This window comes from Heloderma suspectum, chromosome 5 (assembly GCF_057233095.1).
Source record: "Heloderma suspectum isolate Gila_16-S chromosome 5, 16-S_ref, whole genome shotgun sequence".
NCBI lineage: Eukaryota > Metazoa > Chordata > Lepidosauria > Squamata > Helodermatidae > Heloderma > Heloderma suspectum.
Genome location: NC_139462.1, coordinates 40,852,496 through 40,873,528, shown reverse-complemented (window position 1 = coordinate 40,873,528; position 21,033 = coordinate 40,852,496). Strand labels below are relative to the sequence as shown.

At 42.8% G+C, this 21,033-nt stretch overlaps 1 protein-coding gene across 7 annotated transcripts in view; it reads right to left on the bottom strand.

Annotated features, from left to right (window-relative positions):
* Positions 1 to 21,033, bottom strand: part of ALPK1 (alpha kinase 1) — a 97,528-nt gene that overhangs the window by 74,898 nt on the left and 1,597 nt on the right. The gene's annotated exons all lie outside the window — the stretch shown is intronic.

Here is a 21,033-nt window from a genome sequence, read left to right as displayed (position 1 = left end):
GCCGTGTGGGCCTAGCTAGTCAAAAGTGAGCTAAAGAGGGGCAGATGAGAGACACAGTGAGACTAGAGACTGGGAGGGATAAATAGCAAGGCAAAGGGGTAGGGGTAGAGAGGGCAAGGATAGAGGATAGAAAAGGAGAGAAAAAAGACTGCCCTAACATTTTCCAAGGTTTTTCTGAAACAATTTTTTTATGGGTGCAGGGAGGGGAGAGCTTTGTAGGTACTGCTGGAGGTCCCTGCAGGTGCCATGATGCCTGTGGGCACATGTTGGGGACCCCTATGTTAAAGTGTGCATGTTTCTGAAATTTGCACCAAGAAACCAGAATTAGTGTTTTCTACTCAGTAATGTGTGAAGTGGCCTTGTTATTCTTAATGTGAACAGAGGCTGACCAATTTCCTTCAATATTCTGTGTGCATAACAGTAGGAATGACTTTAGGTATAGTATTTATATACATTACATTTTAGACTGTAAACTCCTTGGGTCAGGGACCTGTCCTCTTATATTTTGTAAGCAATCATGTACACTGATGGCTCCACGTAAATGTAGAAATATCATACGGTACTTGAGTCAGGCATGTGATCTAGTACATGTGAGCAGATTAAAGGGGCAGGGGAATGCCCCTTTAAGGCAAATTGCAAAAATTATAAGCCTCAAAATTCTATTGCTTATTAAAAAAAAGAAGAAGAAGAAAAGGCACCTGTAGTGCTAATAACTTGAAATTTTGCATCCATGAACTATGTCAGGCATGGGGAACCTTTGGCCTGTGGGCCAGATCCTGCCTGGGGTGGGGGTTCCTATCTGGCTCTGTCAACTTCTTCCCCAGCTCCTGTCCACTCTCCTGGCAGTGAAAAGCTGTAGTCTCTAGTCCGCAGCTGACTTATGAGTAGACATGTTGCCCATTCTTACTCTTGAGCAGACACGCAGCGTTTTTGTATTGGGGATCGCTATTTGAATGTGTTGCTGAGTGATTCAGTCCTATTTCCTTATAAGGAGACATGCAATCCTAACTATGTTTACTCAGAAGTCAGTTCTACTGTATTCAGTGGTGCTTACTCCCAATAAATGCGTATCGGATTGCAGCCTGAAATGGGAGAAAAAGATGCGAAGCAGTAATTTAAGATATAGTATGCCCTTTCTTTTCTAAAGATGGCCACAAATTGCTACTCATTGTGAATCAATTCATTTTGGGGTGCTTGTTGCTCTTAGTTTAACTATGTGAAGTAAAACAAAGAGAAACCACAACTGAATTTAGCTTTACTTAATTAGGGGTAGGGTGGGGGGAACACCTATCTCAGATGAGCTACTGTTGTAAAATCCCATTTCCACCCTTCCCGTATGATTAACATGAAGATAAAGAAATTTGTTTCTCAGAGTGGACCATCAAGGCACTAAGCTCAGTTTCGAGGGTTTATGTTATCGTGCAGTGTTTGCTGTAGACATTTCCATGTCATTAGCATATTCTGCTTTACATGAAACCCAGCGATGAATACTCCCCCTGATCTGAAGCTAATCCTCTTTAAAGAGCTACGGGCTATATTACATGTGGCCACCGCCGCAGCAATGCCACAGCTGAATCGCTTTGAAGCCTATTGAACAGTGTTCTCTTGTGAGACCCTGCCCAGGCCTATAAACGAACTGTGTTGTGAAAGCCCACTGTTTTTCACGAGGAAGAATTTTTATAAGGGGACAAAAATGGCCCCCACCCCTCCAAATGAGGTCACAGCACTCATGAGAGAAAGATGATGTTGCACTGCTTTCACTACTTCCAAGCATCAGTTCATAATCTGCATCACCCAAGGTTAAAGAAAATTATGTATTAAGCAATTAAATACAGCTGGGGAAGTAATAATTAAAAGTAAATTTCTCATTTAACAGGACACTAGGTGAAAATTCATAATTTACAAAGATAAAGTCATCTTCTGGGGATAATAAGGATGTATAGCAAAGTTTTAGGTGGATAGCATCCTGCATACTAATAGAAAACTCATTTTCTCTTGAGTTAGGATCCTTACATAGCCAAAATGGCACCTTCTATACACAAGAGAAAGGTAGCAGCAGGCTCAGGGGAACCCAAGGTTTGCAGAAGTACAAACAAACTTTAGGGAAGAAAGCCCTATGGGGGTAAAATAGCCCAAACAGCCCAAGGAAGGCTGAGCCTACTCAGTGGTCACAGAATTCTGATCGATTGGTGTCTTTGGGTGGGGGGAATGGAATGGTGTACCTGGGAAAGGGCATGGCTGACTGGGTGGCATCCTGGACAAGAACACTCCACACTGTAAGACTTGTGTAGTTATATTGCATGGTTTTAAATTAGCATCAAATAAAAGGGTAGTTTTCAAATGGGGGGCAATTTTTATCTGTTGGAGTCTACAAAGAGGGGCTTTTTAGAAGACATTATGGGTAGTATCTGACGTCAGTCCTATGTAGAGTAGACCCATTGAAATGAATGAGACTTAAGTTAGTCACAACTAACTCAGGTCTCATTCATTTCAGAATGGCTACTCTACACAGGATTAACATTGGATATGATTGTGCTTTGGGGTGGAAGGAGAACCTGACCTCAGTTTGGGTATCCACTCCTACCCTTTCTAACAAGATGATCACTGATGTGATAGAACCCTGCTCATACACTGAAAGCCTGGATTGCAGAAAGGGACATGCCCAAAATCTACCACACCGAGCGTGTCAAAATAGGTTCAGTGCCTTGGATAGCTCCTTTAGAGTTCTGGCTGATTGAACTCAGAATGGATTCACAACCCCACGAAAATCAGAGCCACCAGCCTCCACTGAGAAGGATATGCCAATAAAATGAAAGTGCTGAATTGCACATCTTCCCTTCCCTACCGGGCCCTTCCAAATGCTATTTTTGTGCCAAAAAATATTTGGGGGCACAGCCCTAAAGCTGCAGTGAATGCGTGGCAGTACTGCTCTGTACTGTCAAAAGTTCAGAAATAGAGTTCAGAAATAAAAACCACAGCCAACTGAAAGTGCAGGGAGGATTCAGCAAGGCTCTTGATCTAACTTCCCTGTTCCAGCAAAGAGGGCCTTGAGCTCTTTAATGACTACAGCTGCACATGTGCACTACAAAGGCTAATAGCCGTATCATGAGATGAGTCATAAACAACACAGTGCGGTTGTCACAGGCATGCCTACCTCAAGTCGATTGATTCCCTTTATACACCAATGCATTGGTTCAGCACTCACCCATTTAATTACCGATACCACTTGGGATATAATTGAATCTGGCAATTTCATGTTGAATGCATGTGTGTCTGTTTTTGAAGGACTTTATAATGGCCATCAAAATATAGTGCTGTTTTAGCTTGTTTGTTTTAATAGGGGCAGCTATAGTTGTCCCCTCACTCCAGATTGGATTGTACCTTCGCACTGGACATAGTAAGCTGCATTTTACAGAGTTTGACAATTAGTGCATCTTGCTCAGCACTGTCTATTAGTGGAAGCTCTACGGGGTCTTTCCCAACCCTACCTGGAGATGCCAGGGATTAAACCTGAGACCTTTTGCATACAAAGCATGCACTCTGCTTCTGAGCTACAGCTGTTCCCCACCCACTCTACCTGATCTCCTCCTTCTTCCCCATCTCCCATTCCATACTTCTTCTCTGTTACCAAGCTGCCACCATATTATTATTTGCCAACATTTATCAATTCAAAATGGTTCCCCACACATACTGCTTTGTGGTTCATATCTCGTTCACCCCTGCAACAGTCCTTTGAAGTAGTTCAGTAGATGTTTTAATATCTTCTTTGGAGGTCCTTTTATGGGTACCTCATCCTTCAGACCCCTTCATGGATCACTGCCTTGTTGTGGCGAAGGGGCTTGCGTAACTCAGTGAAGCCATAAGCTATGCCGTGCAGGGCCACCCAAGATGGACAGGTCATGGCAGAGAGTTCTGACAAAATGTGGTCCACTGGAGAAGGAAATGGCAACCCACTCCAGTATTCTTACCAAGAAAACCCCATGGAACGTCTCACAAGGCTAAAAGATATGATGCCGGAAGATAAGCCCCTCAGGTCGGAAGGTGTCCAATATACTACTGGGGAAGAGCAGAGGGTATTTCCAAGTAGCGCCAGAAAGAGTGAAGCGGCTGGGCCAAAGCCGAAAGGACACTCAGCTGTGGATGTGTCTGGTGGTGAAAAGAAAATCCGATGCGGTAAAGAACAATATTGTTTAGGAACCTGGAATGTCAGATCAATGAATCAAGGTAAGCTGGAGGTGGTCAAACGTGAGATGGCAAGATTGAACATCAACATCTTGGGAATCTCAAACTCAAATGGACAGGCATGGGCGAATTTAATTCAGGTGACCATCATATCTACTACTGTGGGCAAGAATCCCGTAGAAGAAATGGAGTAGCACTCATAGTCAATAAAAGGGTGGGAAAAGCAGTACTGGGGTACAATCTTAAAAACGATAGAATGATCTCAGTACGAATCCAAGGCAAACCATTCAACATCACAGTAATTCAAGTCTATGCCCCAACCACTGAGGCCGAAGAAGCTGAGGTTGATCGGTTCTATGAAGACCTACAACACCTTCTAGAACTAACACCAAAAACAGATGTCTCTTCATCATAGGGGATTGGAATGCTAAAGTAGGAAGTCAAGAAATCACCGGGATAACAGGAAAGCATGGCCTTGGTGTACAAAATGAAGCAAGACAAAGGCTAATAGAGTTTTGCCAAGAGAACACGCTGATCATAGCAAACACTCTTTTCCAACAGCACAAGAGGCGACTCTACACATGGACATCACAGATGGTCAATATCGAAATCAGATTGATTATGTCCTTTGCAGCCAAAGATGGAGAAGCTCTATATAGTCAGTCAAAACAAGACCTGGAGCTGACTGTGGCTCAGATCATGAGCTGCTTCTTGCAAAGTTTCGGCTTAAATTGAAGAACGTAGGGAAAACCACTAAACCATTCAGGTAAGACCTAAATCATATCCCTGATGAATATACAGTGGAGGTGAGGAATAGATTTCAGGGATTAGACCTGATAGACAGAGTGCCTGAGGAACTATGGACGGAGGTCCGTAACATTGTTCAGGAGGCAGCAACTCAATCCATCCCAAAGAAAAAGAAATGCAAGAAAGCCAAGTGGCTGTCTGATGAGGCTTTACAAGTAGCTGAGGAAAGAAGGGAAGTGAAAAGCAAGGGAGAAAGGGGAAGATATAGCCAACTGAAGATCTCAAGGGAATGTTTTGTGCAAAGACGGGCATGATAAAGGACAAAGAAGGCAGGGACCTAACAGAAGCAGATGAGATTAAGAAGAGGTGGAAAGAATACACAGAAGAACTATACAGGAAAGTTCTGAATGTCCCTGATAGCCATGATAGTGCGGTCACTGAACTTGAGCCGGACATCCTAGAGAGTGAAGTCAAGTGGGCCTTAGGAAGCCTTACTAACAACAAAGCTAGCGGAGATGACAGTATTCCAGCTGAGCTATTTAAAATCCTAAAAGATGATGCTGTGAAAGTGCTGCACTCAATATGCCAACAAATTTGGAACACTCAGCAGTGGCCACAAGACTGGAAAAGGTCAGTTTACATTCCAATTCCAAAGAAGGGCAATGCCAAAGAGTGTTCAAACTACCCTATAATTGCGCTCATTTCACATGCCAGCAAGGTTATGCTCAAAATCCTACAAGCTAGGCTTCAGCAGTATGCGAACCGAGAACTACCGGAAGTACAAGCGGGGTTTCGAAGAGGCAGAGGAACTAGAGATCAAATCGCCAACATTCGCTGGATCATGGAGAAAGCAAGAGAATTCCAGAAAAACGTCTATTTCTGCTTCATTGACTACGCTAAAGCCTTTGATTGTGTGGATCACAACAAACTCTGGCAAATTCTGAAAGAGATGGGGGTACCAGACCACCTTACCTGTCTCCTGAGAAACCTGTACGAGGGTCAAGAAGCAACAGTAAGAACCAGACATGGAACAACCGATTGGTTCAAAATTGGGAAAGGAGTACGACAAGGCTGCATATTGTCACCCTGCTTATTTAACTTATATGCAGAGTGCATCATGAGAAACGCCGGGTTGGATGAATCACAGGTCGGAATTAAGATTGCTGGGAGAATTATCAACAACCTCCGATATGCAGATGATACCACCCTAATGGCAGAAAGTGAAGAGGATCTAAAGAGCCTCTTGTTGCGGGTGAAAGGGGAGAATGCAAAAGCTGGTTTGAAACTCAACATTAAAAAAATGAAGATCATGGCATCTGGCCCCATCACTTCTTGGCATATGGAAGGGGAAGAAATGGAAGCAGTGACAGATTTTATTTTCTTGGGCTCCAAGATCACCGCAGACGGTGACTGTAGCCATGAAATTAAAAGACGCTTGCTCCTTGGGAGGAAAGCTATGGCAAACCTAGATAGCATAGTAAGAAGCAGAGACATCACCTTGCCGACAAAGGTCCGTCTAATCAAAGCTATGGTTTTCCCAGTAGTAATGTATGGCTGTGAGAGCTGGACTATAAGGAAGGCTGAGCGCCGAAGAATTGATGCTTTCGAACTGTGGTGCTGGAGAAGACTCTTACGAGTCCCCTGGACTGCAAGGAGGTCAAATCAGTCCATCCTAAAGGAAATCAACCCTGAGTGCTCATTGGAAGGACAGATACTGAAGCTGAAGCTCAAATATTTTGGCCACCTAATGCGAAGAGAAAATTCTCTGGAAAAGACCCTGATGCTGGGAAAGACTGAAGGCAAAAGGAGAAGGGGACGGCAGAGGATGAGATGGCTAGATAGCATCACTAATGCAATGAATATGGACTTGAGCATGCTCCAGGAGAGAGTGCAGGACAGGAAGGCCTGGCGTGCTATGGTCCATGGGGTCACGAAGAGTCGGACACGACTGAACGACTGAACAACAACAACAACCTTCAGAGTTTAGGCAGGTGGCTTCCTTGGTGATGGCACCCTATTCATGGAATACTCTTCCCAGAAATATCCCCAGGTGCTATCATTAGTTTCCAGGCACTAGATAAAAATAATGTTATTTTTCTGAGCATTCAATGGGTAATTTTATTTTATTGTTCTATCTCTCCTAGCTAATTCAAAGCCATATATATATATATATATATATATATATGTATGTATGTGTGTGTGTGTGTGTGTGTGTGTATGAGATGTTGCTGCTACTTTTGCTCTGTCCAGTTTGTCATGTTCTGCTTTGGTAATGAAAAGCTGAAAGGGAGGAGATGAGAATGACTTGCCCAGATAAGTCCTGCTTGATCAGATCAATGGTCCATCACAGTGGCCAACCAGGTATCTCTGGGAAGCTGCCCACAACCAATAATGTTGGGGAGCAACAGCATTTGTTGCTGAGCAGGGATATGAAGGCAAGTCTCTCAAATCGTTGTCCTGCTCTGTCCACTTTCTCTCACAATTGTAAAATGGATTACGTAATGTGCCCAATATATTAATTCCCAAGGGTGGTTAGAATAATTCCATGGTAGTGCTTCATGGAACAAACAATGGAGCTAGTTGTAAATTTGATGCTTTGCCCATGGAATCAGATCCACAAGAAGGTCTATTAAAGAGACATCTCAGTGGGGTTCACCACAGCTAACTTCTTCTTCTTAGCCATAGGAGGCAAACATCCAGCAAACCAGCATAAGGCTCAGTGGTAGCAGAGCACAGGCTCTTAATGCGGAAGATTCCAGATTCAATCCCTGTCACCTCCACATATGGCCGGCTGAGAAAGACTCCTGCCTGAAATCCTGGAGAGGAGCAGCCAGAGAGTGTAAACAATATTGAACTAGATGGACCAATGGTGACTAGGTATAAGGCAGCTTCCTATATTCCTATGAAGTTCTGGGAGAAAGGAGCACGGAAGTGGGCATCACTGGAGCCATTTCCTAGCATCCATCCAGGTACTCTTCTCTACATCTGGATTGCTCCAGGCAACAATGTGCTACAAGTGGCTAAGAGGTTGCACTCCCCTTAAAGGATCAGATTTGTAGTCTGGGTTACCTAAAGGATTGTCTCCTCTCATATATACCTGCCTGGACCCAAAGATCATCTTCAGATGTCCTTCTCTTGGCAGACCAGACAAATGAGGGGATGCGGGTGGCTACTAAGGAGTGGGCTTTTCAGTGGTGGCAGCCCAGTTATGTATATGTTGTACTCTTTTTGGTGCCAGGTTAAGACCCTGTTATTCTCCCAGGCCTTTTAGTCCTTCAGTTTTTAAAAGATGTGTTATTGTGTTACAGTTGCTGGCTTTTACTCTGGTTTAAACTTTTAAAGGTTTTTATATTATGTTTTGTTATATTTTATGGTTTTAAGCGTTATGAACCACCCAGAGAGTTTATCGGCAGTATAGAAATGTAATCAATAAAAAAAAGAGAGCGGATGAGGAGAACTGGTTAGTGATACCACTGTAGCACCTCTTCCCGCACTTACTTGAATACTGGGGAAATGTGCCATCTAAAGAGGCAGAAGCTGGGTGTGGGATTAATAGTGTCAGCATGGGAGAAAAGGCTCCTAAATGTTTTTACTTCTTGCATTTTCAGTTTAGCCCTAAATTCCTGCAGTAAAGTTGCAATCCCATGCATAGTTACTTGGAGTAAGCCCGATTAAACTCAATAGCACTTCCTGAGTAAATGTACACAGGATTGGTCAGCAAAAGTCACTTTAAAAAAAGCAATTAAAACGCTTCCACTTGTTTCTGTTTTATTAGCTCTTCTGAAGATTCTCCTCACCTGGAATTTAATCCTTTCCCATACCTTTTCTCTTCTATTCCCTATTTTAGCTCATTTTGAATCAGCAAAACATTTATGGCATGTCTTTGTTTTAAAAAATCTTATCCTAGATGCTCTGCTAAAGCTTTGCTATTCTCCCTTGCAATTGCTCTGTACTGTTTTCAGTACAACACCTCCCTTGTCACTCAATCTGCATTTTTTCTCCGGGTATAATTCTTCCCAACTTTCAAAAACAATTACAACCACAATCTCACTATTGGGGTCTGCTGGAGAATGAAGAAGAGGAAGCTTGTGTTGCATCTGCCGTTGCTGCTGCTGCACCTGCTCTGCGGGTGAACAGAGGATTTAGTCTCCATGGTTGTCAGTCCAGAACTTTCAACCCTGATCTTGTCAAAACATATGCACACAAGTAGTTCTGTCGAACTCAGTGAGGTTACTCATGTGCATAAAAGCAATCACGTGAAGAAACCCTGGCAGGATCAGTTTCCTAATAAGAACTAAATCCTTCAGAGGAAGAACAAACAAAGCATTGATGGATAATTGGTGATGGTAATGCATGCTTGATGCAGCATTGCCATCTAGAGACTGGAAAGCAAATGCATTTGACATAGTCTTCCTTTAAGTTGTGCAGAGATTTTGTATAGAGAGTGATAGGATGGATCTTCGAACAACTGGAAAGAGAAAAGAGGATATGTATTTATTTTGGGAAGGGGGGATATGTATGTGCCTGTTGGAGAAAATATTTTATTTATTTCTTCATTACATTTTGATAGTGCCCATCAGCCGAAGTTATCTGGGCAGGTCACAAAACAAAACGTAAAACCATAAAATACAATTATATAGTAAATTGCTGTATTTAAAACACAAATTTAAAACAGAATAAAATCAAGCAGGAGCCAAGATAAAAGCCAGCAGCAGTGAAAAGATCTAAAAATGCATTAACAATTGTAAAGCTGAAGGGCTAAAAAGTGGGGCTGTGCATTGCTTTGGTGCCGAAGCCGAATCCCAAAGCAAATTGGGGTGCCTCGGTCCAATCCAAAGCAAAGCGGGTCATCGATGAAGTGCCTCAGTCCGCCTCAGAGATTTGGTGCTATTCTGATGCCTTCTGAAGCCCACACAGCCTGTATCAACATGAGAAGATCAAGTTGAGGGAGAGGAGAAGGAGGGAGTGAGCTTTGGTGAATGACAACTCTAGTTGCCAAATTAGGGCTGAACATAACCCACCAGTCTCCAATCAGTGACAGTGGTGGAGGAAAGGGGGAATACTGGATATATTGGAGGAAAAAGCCTGCGTTTATTCATAGCGAGAGAGAGACCTGGTGGTGTTACTGGAAAGAGCTCTGAAGTTATTTGGCTAGATCTGTGGTGTGTGTGTGTTGGACTCTTTCCCACTCTTTCTCATAGTTTTCTGGTTGGACCCTTTTAAAAAACACAAAAATATATTTCAGAAGTACTTTCCTTGTTCTTGGCTCCCCCACTCGACTATTCTCAATTCCTGTATTTCTTCCCTTCCTGTTTTTGAACTCGCTTGTAGGTAGTTTTACAATTCTTTTATTTTGCTCTTGTGTGTCTCTGTGTGTGTGCTTGTGTTGTGGTCAAGCAAAGCACTACACACATCCACATTTCACAATACAGTGGGCAAAGCACTACATCTATTATTTAAATAATGTTCCACTGTGTGGCAAAGCAAGTGAGCCCAATATGAGGGATCTTCGAGGTCTTGAATCCATTGCAGATTTCTCCAACATCGATACTGTTACATTCAAACAGAGTACTTGTGAGAGATTGAGAAGGAAGTTATATGGATTTATAAAAGATGGCACATTAAGATGACCAGACTTTAGAAATCCAGCCAATTTTAACCACAGGGCAGTTGCATGAATCAACCATCTCTTAAGTCCAAGATGGCAAATCGGCAGTCCACAGCCTGGATGCCAACTTTATCTGGCTCCAGATTACCAAATTTAGTAGTACTAGGGGAGAGGGGTTACTTGCACTTCAAAGAAACCTACTGCAGAGATTAGGGATAGTGACCTCCTCCTGATCACTGCTTAATCACCTAACTTGTCTGATTATCTCTTTAGGACCTTTCGTTCGAGTTTATGAGAACAGCACATTTTATCTGTGCCTAGCATAAAAACTACTGGGCCAAACTACCTGAAATTTGGCAGGCGGAATCCCCTTCATAGGGGATGAGAGGTCCCCAAATTTCATGCACTTCTGTGGAAACAGTGAAAAGTTATAGCTCTTTGCTTTGAGAGTTTTTTGTTGAAACAATCAAATTTTAACTCCATCTAGCACAAACACTACTGAGCCAAACTGTCTGAAATTTGGCAGGTGGAATCCCTTCCATGGGAGTTGAGAGGTCCCCAAATATCATGAATTTAACATGAAAACTGAAAAAGTTATGGCCGTTTCTATTTTCCAATGCAAGTCAATAGGAAAATGTCATATCACAATGATTCGGATATCCAAATCTCGCTTCAGATCCGAATCCAAAGTGAAGCGTACAGGGTCCAAAACAGTCTGAAATGAAGCGAGGCTGCTTCAGAAGGTCCAAAGTGGCATCCAAAGTGAAGCGGGGTGTGTGTCCATGCACAGCCCTACTAAAAAGCTTAGGAAAATAAAAAGGTCTTCATCCGGCGCTGAAAAGACTACAATGTAAGTGCCAGGTGAGCCTTTCTGGGGAGGTCATTCCACAACCAGGGTGCCACCACTGAAAAGACCCTCTCCCTAGTAGCCACCCGCCTCACCTCATTCAGTGGGGGCACCCAGAGAAAGATCTCTGAAGATGATCTTAGGGTATGGGCAAACCTGAGCCTTTAGGGGGAGAGCAACGCCCTCCAGAACAGATTGAACATCACTCATCTGGGAAGAAGAACTACCCACTAACAGTACTTCTGTCTAAATTTGATTGAATCTCATCCAGTCCATTACTGTAGCCAGGCGCTGATTCAGAACACCAGCTGCTTCACCTGGGTTTGATGAAAAGGTGAGATAGAGCTGGGTGTCATCCACATATTAGTGACACCTCAGTCTGTATTTCTGAATAACCTCCCCAGCTGTTTCATGTAGATGCTGAACAGCATGTGGGATAAAAGAGAGCCCTGTGGCAACCCATGGTATAACTGCTAAAGGACAGAGCAATAGTCCCCCAGAATGGCAGATTCCTTCTAGGATTGGCATCCAAGCAGGAGCAGAACCACTGTAGTGCAGTACCTCCAGCACCCAGCCCAGATAGCCTATCCAGAAGGATGGTATTAAAAGCTGCTGAGAGGTCCAAGAGAGTCAACAGGGTAGCACTCTACCAGTTCCTCTCTTGGCAAAGGTATCCCAAAGGGCGACCAAGTCAGTATCAGTTACAAAACCAGGCGTGAAGCCCAGTTGAAATGGATCTAGATAGTTTATCTCTTTCTATCACTTTCACTAATTTTTTCATGCTTCACAGAATTAACACATGCAATGTAGGGCTTCCACACTGGCCCCTCAAATTTTCCCAGTCTCCCCCCTGCCAACCCCCCCCCCGTTCTTTCTGTACTTTACAGACATTGTACATACTTGAAAATCATCAATGTTATTTACTTCCAAGAAAGTCTGTTGGACTGAGGGGTAAGAGTTCCTGCAAATCTCTGTGTGTGTGTGTGTGTGTGTGTGTAATAAACCAATGCTCTTTGAATAATAAATTAATCACTCACTGAAATATGTATGACTGAAACCTTCTTGGCTCTGTAGATACCAACAATAAAATAATAAAATCTAACATTATCTGGAAAGAGGTTGCTTTCTCCTGACTTGAGGAATACACATTTCTTGTAAGTTCAATGTGTTATTCAGGAAATAAGGCACAGTAATTGAGGAGAGGCATGTGGGAAAGAACTTAGGTGAAAAACAAAGCATAAGAAAGCTCTCAAAGATTGCTCAAGACTGGAACTTCCCAGAGGCCTCAGTGGCGATGCGAAACAAAGCCTAATGATGCAGAGCTAGTCTCATGACTGGTGCATGGCATTTAGGGAACTATAGAATGAAAATCTTTCTTTCAGTTACATAGAATCTTTTCCAGATACATCTATTTAAAACTCTGCAGAAAAAGCCTACAAGGTTCTCTAACTGAAAGTTTTGTGTTTCTTTAAATGCAGCAAATATATTAGAAATGCTGTGAAAAAGCATAACCAAAACAAACGTATAATGTATGTAGTTAGTGAATTTTATTGTATTAGTTTTATATGGTTTTCATCTTGTATGCTGCCTTGAGAGAGTTTTCCCCTTAAAGCTGGCCTTAAAATAAAATTAAAAATCTAATAGTATAAATGGGAAATGCTTAAAGATAAATAAAGAAATTTATCTATACTAACAGCTTTGACCAGAGATGTGAAGTAAACTTTGGTGTCCATAATGAGAGATGGCACAGGTTGGCTAGACTGACATGTTGTGGAAGTTGGGGTGTGGAAATTAAGCAGCCATTTCTCATTCAATATCATATTCAATAACAGAATGATCTGTTGAATGAAATGTTTACTGGTACTGTGAAAAGAAGCAGTCGTTAAAAGATGCACATTGTCAGTCATCAGGTGTTCACGAATATGGTCACCAGATCGCTAGTGGTAACAATAAATTTAAATCCGGTGACTAGCAGGGAGTCTCAAAAATATTTCATCACTGGAATAATAGGTTTAAAAAAAAAACTGGCTACAAAAAAAACTGGCTACACAGGAAGGTAATGGGAAGGATTGCATGTACTGCTAAACTATGGTTTAACACTATGTCAATGAGCTGAAAGAAGCCGAAATGAATCTCAAGCTAAGGTGCTTCCCCTCCTCTCTTCTTTTGCAAGGCTGGGAGAAGAAATAAACCAGGACTTAGTTTGACCAATTCCTGGTGTGTTGTTACATGCAATCCAGGAATTGTGGATTAAAATAAATCCTACTCAATTGCTAAACACCCAACTACAATCCCTGGATTGTTTAACTGGCTTGTTTAACAAACTAGAGTTTATTTTAAATCGTAACTCCTGGTTTGCACATATAGGACCAAACAATGTCCTCATACTTCACAACAATGCAGTTACGGCTTTGGACTGCAATACCTGATGGCATGCCTCTCCTGAAATGAACCTACCAGTACTCGATGTTCAGCATCTAAGGTCCTCCTCTGGGTGCCTCCTCTGAGGGAAGCTTGGATGGTGGCAACGAGAGAGAGGGCCTTTTCAGTGGTGGCCCCCCATCTGTGGAATGAGCTCCTTGATGAGGTTCGCCTGGTGCTAACACTGTTATCTTTTTGGTGCTGGGTTAAGACCTATCACTTCTCCCAGGCATTTGGCAGCACATGATGAGTTTTAATTGGTCCAGAAAATGTCTTTAGTTATGACTGACTGTTCAAAGTTGTTTTGTTTGTGCATATTGTCTGTGTGCTTTTATGTAAATAGCTTTTAAACTTTGTATATTGTATTTTAATGGTTTAACTTCTGTAAACTGCCCAGAGAGGTTCGACTATGGGATAGTATAGAAACATAAATAATAATAATAATAATAATAACAATAACAATGATGATGATGATGATGATGATAATGGCATCCAAAGTAGAAATTAATTATTTCTTTAAAATATTTATTGGCAGACTTTCGGGGTAGAAGCCCTCCCAAGGCAGCGTACAACAATAAAAACACATAAAACTGATACCACAGAAGAGCAATAGAAACACAGTAACACAATAAATACAGATATAAAAACAGCTATAAAAACCAACAACAGAACCAGCAATAAAAACTGCGACAGTAGTAATCATATTAGGAGAAGGCCAGAGTAAAATAATATGCTTTCAAGGCTTCTTAAAAGCCTACCATGGTGGAACATGGTGGAACCCTGATGGCAACTTATTCCAGAGCTGTGGAGCCAGTCCAGAGAAGGTCATACATGAGAAAGGCACCCACCTGGGTTTCACTGTAAACCATGACACCAGCATAATATGTGAAGTAGGCCACTGTTACATGGCCTTTATCCAGAGAACTACACTATAGCCCTGTTCAGGAATTATGCCTGAACAGGGTATACAAACTCATGTTAGGGGCACAGAGCTGCACATGCTGGCCCACCCCAATGCCCCCATCCCATCCCATCCCATCCCATCCCTCTCTGTTCCTGCTCTTATTGGGTTGAGTGGCAAGCTCTGAAGGGGGTTCTACTCCTGTTCACTTGAACAGAACTCTCTGCGATTGGGGACCCTGCTTTATCAGGGTTCCTGTTTGTGGACAGAGGGGTATCCTACTTGTGTTCAAGAGAACGTGAGTAGAATTCCCCCTTCAGTCTTCCCTGCTCAATGCAGGCGGGGGGGACTGAGGCGGCAGGGCTGGCATGTGCAGGGACATTGGAGTTAGGGAGAAGGTGCACAGCCCAGTGCCCCTCACACACATTTGCATTTGTCTAACACCTGAACAAGGCTAATGGTCCAAAATAGATGCTGCACAGATGTGTGTAACCTGATTTTTTTTTAAAAATGGAAAGAAAACAGCCAGAGAATCTATGGGCAGCTGCCATAATGAGCAGAGGAATGATGTGGGAGAGAGGGGCAGCTTAACCATTTTACCCATGTTCTATTTTCCATTCAAAATCACTCCCTACCCTGCAATGCACCTTTTCCAACCATATGGTTTGGGGCCCTTATATTTTCCTCCGGTGATAGAAAAGCAGCCAAAGGAGATCTTGAGTGGGGAAATGGAGCTGGGAAAGATTAAATGCTTCCCTGCCTTCGACGCCCCACTCACACCATTTTCTCTGCTCCTCTCAGTTCCTTTTCATTCGAAAATAAACCACCGCGAGACTGTCTGGTTTGCACGTAACAACAACATAAGAGTATGAGTCGAGTATAGACTGAATATGGGTTGTCATTGAATCGTGGGTTGTTACTGAATTGTGGTTTGTCATTACGTGTGAACCCTGAACTATGGTTTAAATATGGATTGTTAACCATGAACAACCCATGAAGAGAACCCATGGCTTGTTGCTGGATTGTGAACTCTGGGTTGTTCATAGTTAACAACCTATAGTTAAACCATAGTGCAGAGTTTGCACAATGACAACCCACAATTCAGTGACAATCCATACTCAACCTGTACTCTGGGTTGTTGTTATGTGAGAACCTGGTCTGTATCCCTCAGTGGCTATGCAGTTCAGCTCCTGGAATTCTTATTTATTTATTTAATTTATTAATCACCCATCTGGCTGGTCACCCAGCCACTCTGGGTGATGTACAGCATAAAACAGTTTAAAACAATAAAATTCTGCAATAAAAACATTTTCTAAAATACCCCAACCGACCCCAAATGCCTGCCTGAACAACCATGTTTTTAACCTGGTTCTCTTCTCAAAGTATGCCTAAGAGATGCCTGGTCTGTCTGTCCATTTCATCCTTTCAAAATATATGAAAACTGTAAAATGATCCTCAGAATGAAACACAGCCAGAGACCCAGTAGTGGCTCCCGACCCACTGGTTGAAGCCTTATGCTCTAAAAAGGGAGGGGGAAGAATCAGAATGCTGCACCAAGACTACCTGAATTCCACGTAAATGAAAACTAACTACTGAAATCTCTATAAGCAAAATGTGCTTATTTTGCACAACATATTCTTCTACAACTAATTATGAACCCCCTCTTCTTGGAAGGATAAGTCAATCAATGGCTGTGAGTCATGATGGCTACATGGGACCTCCAGTTCAGAGACAGTGTGTCACTGAATATGAGATGTTGGTGAGCAACAGCAAGAGAGAGCGAGAGCGCACTGTTGCCTTTATGTCCTTCTTGTAGGACACAAGCTGGCTGGCCACTGTGGGAATGCTCCATACCTTGGAAAGCTGCTTTAGTGTTCTTACTGGGTCTGACTGAAACCCGGAGCAGATTCACCACCCTGCTAACATCGGAACCACCATCCTCCACTGAAAACCACCACAACTTTGCTTTCTCACAGCTGACTCGAATGCTACTTTCCCCTCTTCCTATATCACTGCAGGTGAGGAGTGGTTTTGCAGAGGCACTGAAATAAACATATGCTTGTGCTCCAAACATAATAGATTTAGCACATGCCTCAACATTCCCCAACTTGGTGCCTCTGGATATTTTGGGCTTCAACTCCCTTAAGCCTTCCCTTAAGCCCCAGCCCACATAGGCAATGGTGAGGAATGCCAGGAGCTGTCATCTCAAACATCTGGAGGTTGGGGAAGGCTTGCATACATAATGCAAATCTAATGTATATCTGTAAAAAAAATTGCTATAACGTGTGAAGCAGCACTAAGATGGGAGTTTATTTTTTGTCCATCAAAGGATAGAACTATCTGGTGATTCAGCAGGCAAGATTATTTTGTATAAGTTCAGCTGCTTCTCCCCTTCATGGATCACTGCCTTGTTGTGGCGAAGGGGCTTGCGTAACTCAGTGAAGCCATAAGCTATGCCGTGCAGGGCCACCCAAGACGGACAGGTCATGGCAGAGAGTTCTGACAAAATGTGGTCCACTGGAGAAGGAAATGGCAACCCACTCCAGTATCCTTGCCAAGAAAACCCCATGGAACGTATCACAAGGCTAAAAGATATGATGCCGGAAGATAAGCCCCTCAGGTCGGAAGGTGTCCAATATCCTACTGGGGAAGAGCAGAGGGAGTTTCCAAGTAGCGCCAGAAAGAGTGAAGCGGCTGGGCCAAAGTCAAAAGGACACTCAGCTGTGGATGTGTCTGGTGGTGAAAAGAAAGTCCGATGCTGTAAAGAACAATATTGTTTAGGAACCTGGAATGTAAGATCAATGAATCAAGGTAAGCTGGAGGTGGTCAAACATGAGATGGCAAGATTGAACATCGACATCTTGGGAATCAGCGAACTAAAATGGACAAGCATGTGTGAATTTAATTCAGGTGACCATTATATCTACTACTGTGGGCAAGAATCCCTTAGAAGAAATGGAGTAGCACTCATAGTCAACGAAAGGGTGGGAAAAGCAGTACTGGGGTACAATCTCAAAAACGACAGAATGATCTCAGTACGAATCCAAGGCAAACCATTCAACATCACAGTAATTCAAGTCTATGCCCCAACCACTGAGGCCGAAGAAGCTGAGGTTGATCGGTTCTATGAAGACCTACAACACCTTCTAGAACTAACACCAAAAACAGATGTCTCTTCATCATAGGGGATTGGAATGCTAAAGTAGGAAGTCAAGAAATCACCAGGATAACAGGAAAGCATGGCCTTGGTGTACAAAATGAAGCAGGACAAAGGCTAATAGAGTTTTGCCAAGAGAACACGCTGATCATAGCAAACACTCTTTTCCAACAGCACAAGAGGCGACTCGACACATGGACATCACCAGATGGTCAATATCAAAATCAGATTGATTATGTCCTTTGCAGCCAAAGATGGAGAAGCTCTATACAGTCAGTCAAAACAAGACCTGGAGCTGACTGTGGCTCAGATCATGAGCTGCTTCTTGCAAAGTTTCGGCTTAAATTGAAGAACGTAGGGAAAACCACTAAACCATTCAGGTAAGACCTAAATCATATCCCTGATGAATATACAGTGGAGGTGAGGAATAGATTTCAGGGATTAGACCTGATAGACAGAGTGCCTGAGGAACTATGGATGGAGGTCCGTAACATTGTTCAGGAGGCAGCAACTCAATCCATCCCAAAGAAAAAGAAATGCAAGAAAGCAAAGTGGCTGTCTGATGATGCTTTACAAGTAGCTGAGGAAAGAAGGGAAGCGAAAAGCAAGGGAGAAAGGGGAAGATATAGCCAACTGAATGCAGAGTTCCAGAGAATAGCAAGGAGAGACAAGAAGGCCTTCTTAAATGAACAATACAAAGAAATCGAGGAAAAGAACAGAATGGGAAAGACTAGAGATCTTTTCAAGAAAATTGGAGATCTCAAGGGAACGTTTTGTGCAAAGACGGGCATGATAAAGGACAAAGAAGGCAGGGACCTAACAGAAGCAGATGAGATTAAGAAGAGGTGGAAAGAATACACAGAAGTACTAGCCAGCAAGGTTATGCTCAAAATCCTACAAGCTAGGCTTCAGCAGTATGCGAACCGAGAACTACCAGAAGTACAAGCTGGGTTTCGAAGAGGCAGAGGAACTAGAGATCAAATCGCCAACTTTCTCTAGATCATGGAGAAAACAAGAGAATTCCAGAAAAACGTCTATTTCTGCTTCATTGACTACGCTAAAGCCTTTGATTGTGTGGATCACAACAAACTGTGGCAAATTCTGAAAGAGATGGGGGTACCAGACCACCTTACCTGTCTCCTGAGAAACCTGTATGAGAGTCAAGAAGCAACAGTAAGAACCAGACATGGAACAACCGATTGGTTCAAAATTGGGAAAGGAGTACGACAAGGCTGCATATTGTCACCCTGCTTATTTAACTTATATGCAGAGTACATCATGAGAAACGCCGGGTTGGATAAATCACAGGTCGGAATTAAGATTGCTGGGAGAATTATCAACAACCTCCGATATGCAGATGATACCACCCTAATGGCAGAAAGTGAAGAGGATCTAAAGAGCCTCTTGTTGAGGGTGAAAGGGAGAGTGCAAAAGCTGGTTTGAAACTCAACATTAAAAAAACGAAGATCATGGCATGTGGCCCCATCACTTCTTGGCATATAGAAGGGGAAGAAATGGAAGCAGTGACAGATTTTATTTTCTTGGGCTCCAAGTTCACCACAGACAGTGACCGTAGTCATGAAATTAAAAGACGCTTGCTCCTTGGGAGGAAAGCTATGGCAAACCTAGACAGCATAGTAAGAAGCAGAGACATCACCTTGCCAACAAAGGTCCGTCTAATCAAAGCTATGGTTTTCCCAGTAGTAATGTATGGCTGTGAGAGCTGGACTATAAGGAAGGCTGAGCGCCGAAGAATTGATGCTTTCGAACTGTGGTGCTGGAGAAGACTCTTACGAGTCCCCTGGACTGCAAGGAGGTCAAATCAGTCAATCCTAAAGGAAATCAACCCTGAGTGCTCCTTGGAAGGACAGATACTGAAGCTGAAGCTCAAATATTTTGGCCACCTAATGCGAAGAGAAAACTCTCTGGAAAAGACCCTGATGCTGGGAAAGACTGAAGGCAAAAGGAGAAGGGGACGGCAGAGGATTAGATGGCTAGATAGCATCACTGATGCAATGAATATGGACTTGAGCATGCTCCGGGAGAGAGTGGAGGACAGGAAGGCCTGGCGTGCTATGGTCCATGGGGTCACGAAGAGTCGGGCACGACTGAACGACTGAACAACAACAACAACAGCTGCTTCTACTATCGTTGTAACCCACTAGGTCTTCTTTGGAAATGTAACAGTATGAACAATGGTAACAGGGGAATTTAAGAATGAAATCTGGCAAGTAATGCCTGTTGTAATACCCACACCTACTGACCAAGCTAACTTAAAAAGGGGTATATTGCAGTATCATTCTATGCATCCCTTCTTCATTAACTGGCATGGGAGTTACCATGGTATACTCCAATATGTATGATCACTCCTATAAGACATAGTTAGCACCAGACAGAGAGAGAACAAAATGGGGGAACATAGGAATATGATCTGGATTACATCTGATCACATCTGATTAATCCAAATGTACATCTGAATTATATTTCAAGGAGGTCTTGTGACCTCCTTGAACTCACTGTTTAAATCAGAAGTTTTCTTTGCTAAAAAGCTTATTGGAATTTTCTGTCAAACACACAAAGTGTTTAATTAAAGGTTTAATTAAAGTCTCTTGATTAAATAAAGTTGGAGGTTGAATGACACAGACAAGATTTTACTGTCAAAGAAAGATTATTATCAGTTGTTAGCAATAACATTGATCAGGACATTATGGAAAGAGATTTTGTTTTTAACTTAGGAACTGTGATTTAATTCAAAGATTGTGTGGTCAACACTGTGTACCTTTCTTGCTTAAGAGAATGTTTTGCAAAGAAAAATGCAGATCAGTTGTGAAACCTCATGTCTTCCCAAATTTTCCAATAACTCAGGGGAAGGGAAAATAAAGAGTATATAATGAATTTAGTAGTCAGGCAAATTGTGTAGCCTTGTGACATCACCTAGAGCAGGGTGGGCAAAAGGTCGAGACATGGCCAATGGTCAGGAATGGTGGAAGCTAAAGTCCAAAACATCTGGAGATTTCCTGCCCACCCTTGACTTAGAGCAGCTTTCCCCAACCTGGTGCCCTCCAGATGTGTTGGATTATGACTCCCAGCATCTGGCTGGGGGATGTTGGGAGTTGTAGTCCAAAATAGCTAGAGGGCACCAGATTGGGGAAGGCTGACCTAGTGTCTGT